This window comes from Neopelma chrysocephalum, unplaced genomic scaffold, assembly GCF_003984885.1.
Source record: "Neopelma chrysocephalum unplaced genomic scaffold, ASM398488v2 Primary Assembly neopelma1_42b, whole genome shotgun sequence".
NCBI lineage: Eukaryota > Metazoa > Chordata > Aves > Passeriformes > Pipridae > Neopelma > Neopelma chrysocephalum.
In genome coordinates, this window is record NW_020897701.1 from 6,896,895 (window position 1) to 6,901,919 (window position 5,025).

A 5,025-nucleotide genomic window follows, 5' to 3' on the forward strand; every position below is an offset into this window, starting at 1 on the left:
CTTTTTCCCATAAAGTTTGTAGATTCTTCACAGATGTCACCAAATTTAATTCCAACTTTTTTGTTCATTATCTTTGGAAGAATAATAACTTGCATTACCCAGGTGTTACTGCACATATGCAAATTTACGTGTTCAGTTGCACACCTTGTGGTTTGCTTCTGTGTATGTATTAATACTTGCCTGGAAATTAGGGGTTTTTTTCAGACCTGAAGATCTGGCTTTGTGTGCAGTGTTCAGTTCTAATAGATCAGTGGATGGTCCTATAAGCTTCTCCTTTGGGATGAAGAGAGTAAGTGTAGTTACTGAAATGGTTGCATTTCGTAGCTGTTATTGGCTTTATGCTCATTTATTGATGTGTATATCAGGATAGGGATTTGTCTATGTATCTGCCTGCTGCCTGCTGCTATTATACCAACTACAGGTTTGGGGATTTTCTTAAGCATTTTGTATTTCACATTTTAAGTATGCTAAGGAGTAAACATCCATCTAGTGTCAAAAGCCTTGGGTTGGAATACAAAGAATTAACTTTAAATTCTGCTTCTCCATAGGGTATCTTGTGGCCTTGGGCAGGCCACGTTATCTTTATTCTACGTGTAAAATGAGTAGAAAAGTTTTTTTTTATCAGTGGTGTGATTTCTAACAAAGACTTGTCCCAACACTAAAGAGGGGATCTCCTTCCAGCCTGAAGAAAAACATAGGATACATCCAGCTTTGTTTACAATGAGGTTAGCTATACTAACAGGCTTTCTGAAGGATTTGACTGAAGACTCAGGCTTTGCTAGTCAGACTGATCTGCCAAGGGTTGTTTGATGAGGTAATTATCTTAGGAGTGAAAAGAGCATCAGTGGTGGTAAAAGTTCAAGGTGTAAATTGGCATCTTTGTCCTTGTGAGTTCTTTGGGAGGCTAGACTCAATTCTTAAGCAGGCCTTAAAGTCCCCTAATGGACCTATTCATGGTGTTTTTGGAGTGCAGAAAAGCCAGTTTCAAAGTGTAACTCCTGACCACCTGGGAGTTCTGAACATTTTAACTGTAAATCATAGGAGGCCTGGGAACAAAGCTGGTTTAAGAGTCAAAGTGAAAATATCCTGCTATTCAGAAACCTACTATGTAGTAAAAAAATCACGTCTAGCTGAGTGGCATTTGGCAGCCTGCTCTCCATGGAGAGCTGAGATGAGAGGGAAGGCACAGTCAGGTGAGGATGAAATTCCCCTGACAGAACTGTTCACTGAAATTTACTTCTTGTCTCATTATTGCTTAGATTTAACTAGATTATTTATTCCTTGCCTGTGACAATTTGGGAACAGAGAGTTTAGGAATTCCTAGCTCTTTACTTGGGCAGTTTTCTGACTGACAAACCACACTAACCTCTCTCTGGTTTTGTGTCTATAAGTAGGGATAGTATCTGTTTATGTTACCGTAATGTTGTAGGCATTAGTGGCTTAAAAACTTTAAAGATCAAGGAAGTCTTATTACTGACAGATGTCTCTCTGACCCTGTAGGTTGGCAGCACAAAGCTTCTAAGTGTTCAGACAAGAGAAATTTTGGAATCCTGTCAAAAAAAGTTTCTATAGCTCTATCTATGTGGAAGGGAAATCCTGGAAGAGAAAGGAGTCAGGGTAAGAGCTATTGTGAAGTGCATATGAAAAGAAAGTTGTAGCTAGTCATGCAACTGGGAGAGCAAGAAGAGAGAACAAGGAGAAACAAATGTGGGAAAGAAAAGGGCATCTCCTGTCCTAATACAAAAAGAAATTTGAGATTTGTGTTTCTGTGGACCTAAGTGTCATTGGAACATCTTTGTCTGTTATCTATAAAGCCTGTAAAGGTGTTCTTCCCCGATTTTGATAATCTGCTTTGTAAATGTAGCTCTCAGATTCACTTAGCACTCTATCTTGAGCTGGAATGGTTGGAGAGACCTCCAACTGAAATGCAAATTAGCCTTAGATGTCTCTCTTCAATTCATACTTCTTGGAAGAAGTGACACAATTCTTGAAAATATCATAATGATGTTTCTGTGACGTACAAGCTCTTTGTTATATAAATAGTATAGCTACTCTGAATCATACCAATATGCTTATGGTCTGCCTGAAGGTATAATGTATGCAAGTTGCACAGCATGTGATATTTTTCACTGAACATGTGATCTAGTGATCTCATGTTAAAGAAATTTTTTCAGAGAAGGGAGAGAAATAGATATGGGGAGATATGCCTTTTACCAAGAAGGGACCAAGCAAACTGTAGCAGTTAGTGAACATATGCACACCAGCTCCTAAAAACTTCAGGATTTTTTTCATTTTAACTTAAAAGCCTAATCCCTTTCTAAATATAAGCTTATTAAAATAAGTAGCAAAAATGGTTTCTTTATGATGATTAGTTGTATAGTGAATAAATGTAGCTGACTCATTCCCAGTTCTCTTCTGTAATAATTGGGGTTTGCTTTCTGAATTTTTAAATTATAAATTTTCCTATTTAAAAATTTCTATTTTTAAATTATTCATTTCCAAACCATGTTGCACTGAAGTCTTCTGACCCATCAGATGACACAGAATATACATAAAAATGAAATGCTCATTCTATGTAACAACTAGGAAGCTATTTTTTCTGATTTTAAAGATGCTATTTTCTAGAATATGAATAATGAAAAAAACTAATTTTGCAGCCATAACCATTTTCTGCATCTATGAGAACTTGTAATCACGATCAGAGGGCATTGTAGTAGGTACATCAAAATATATATAGCACCTCAAAGAGCTAACATTTTAAGTATTAAAAAAAGATCAGATATGGGAGAAAAATTAAATGCTATTCCTGTTCTGCCATTGAGAGAACTTGAGGAGCAGTGAACATTAGTGGGTTACTGAGGGGCAGTGGCTGGTATGTGAAGGAGGTGAACTCCAGACTTACCTTACCCATCAACTTCTGTGCTACTGTGTCATGGTGCTATTGTTTGACAGTTATGTGTTATGTGGAGGAGAGTGGCTGCTTGTAACACAGTCATGTAAGAAGGACTCAAATTTAAATGTTAAATTAGCATGCCCTAAATAGAAAAAATGTAGGATATTGGGACCTTAAATCCATGCTGTTGTATCTTCAAGTCTTGCTGATCTACATACCACATGTTGCTGAGGTGCAGAAAAGGAAGCCATGTGTTTCCAAAGGACATAAAAGTGTGACTCACCTTGAGGAGGTACTTTTCCCTGGAACTAAACCCTATTGTGTCCTTTTGTCAGCTGAATCCTAGAGCATTCATGAACGACATCAACCAACATGTAGTTCTCTGACACGGAACCAAACTGTGAAGAGCTACTGCCTTCCAGGAGTTAAGTAGCACCACTGGAATTGTTTCTGCAAACCCTTTGAGCTGGCATTTGGAGATTGCTGACCTACCCTGTGTTACTGTAAAACACTCCTACATCACTGACACAGAACTCTCACCTCACACCTGCTGGCAGGGGGAGGAGGTTAAAATCTTTTATTACATGAAGAAACTTCTGCAAATAACACAGACCTACTGTGGTCCTGTCTTTCTTCTTACTTTCAATCTTGCATGTTGATGAAAGTATAAACCAGAGGCAATTCCTTTGGCAAGGTGACTGAAAATAATTTGGATGATGGGACTGTAGCCATCTAAGTTGAACTATTCATACAGTCCAAATAATTAACTATATTTTTTAGCAGTTTTCCATTAATAAGAAATTCTGTTGTAGGAATCTGTGTATTTAGGTTTTTATTCAAGCTGATGATGTTTGCTTCAGTAAAAGTGTGGTGTTTGGACCATATGCTCAAATGTTAACATGTTTAATGCCAGCTGCAGAATATTTACATTAAAGGACATGGAGCCAAGTTAAACTCAATTGCAACTTTATTCACTGGATTACAGTGTTACCAGCAAAAAATAGCTGTGATATCTTGCTTTTTTTCCTCTTTCATTTTTCAAACAGGCTGAGGCAGATCTGCCCTTTTTGGAAGTTGTGCTCTAATTACTATTTTAAGCCCTAGTGCATCAGGGTAGAGGGGGAATGCCAAGAGGTATTCTACTTGAACCTGAAGCTCTTAAGAAGGAGGGATAGGAAGGTAAGTATATGCAGAATTTTACTCCATCCTTCCTCTTGTCAGGGGATTACAAAATGTTACATGTCTTTCTTTTGACCATGCACAATTTAGCTATGTTAAATTAAGCAGTAGTTCTGGAAGAGAGATTTTGTGGGTAAGATTGAGGCAGTTGAGTAGACTGTCCCCAAAAGGCTGTGGATGCACAATATCTAACTGTAGCAAATGTCTCATGAGCTTTCCACCTCTCAGATCAGGCTTTCAGAGATTTACAGTTTTTTGATTGTATAACTGAAGCAAGGGCATTTGGATAGAAACGGCTAACAGAGGGATAACTAGACTAAACAAGTCAGCAGATTTGAGGAAGTGGTAACTCTGAGCAAGGCATGGCATGAACAGTTAATGATGGACATCTCTTCTGCTCTGTTGCAGCAGGGGGAAATGGTCTGTTCATAGATCCTGTCGGAACTGGGACTGCAATGCAGGAGTAAAAGCTCTGTACTTTGTTTTAAACATTAAGGAACAGGTTGTTACCTAGTGGAGTCACTGCTAGTGGTAGGATGATGTGACCATGAAGTGCAGAATTTGAATAAGTACTCAGCCTTCAAAAAAACACCAAAACCAACCCACTCAACAACCTCAAACCCTGGATGACCAAAATGCCAGTTTGGAAAGAGGATCAGAAAAGTCTTTCTTTTTACAGTTCCCCTTTCCATCTGAAAAAGAGAACTATCTGAGAAGCACAGAAAGGAGAAGTTCAACGGAACTTTTATGGTTGGTTTATTGGCAAACACTTGGTCATTTTTTTTCCTTCTTCCCCCCCCTCCACCCCCTTTTGAAGTTGTTAATTCTAGTTAGGCCCATTTCAGATGTTCTGGGAGAGGGCTGACAGGAACTTAGCATCATAGTATGATTAAGCCACAAGTGATTCCAGCAGAAGATGGACCTTTGGCATCCCATGTGTATCTTGTGTGAAA

The 5,025-nt window shown here is 38.4% G+C and overlaps 1 long non-coding RNA gene across 1 annotated transcript; it reads left to right on the forward strand.

The window, feature by feature from the left end:
* Positions 1–600: 600 nt before the first annotated feature.
* Positions 601–4,092, forward strand: LOC113964622. Its single transcript, XR_003533237.1, has 3 exons — positions 601–725; positions 1,501–1,617; positions 3,229–4,092. It is a non-coding gene; the product is annotated as an uncharacterized LOC113964622 (long non-coding RNA).
* Positions 4,093–5,025: the final 933 nt, after the last annotated feature.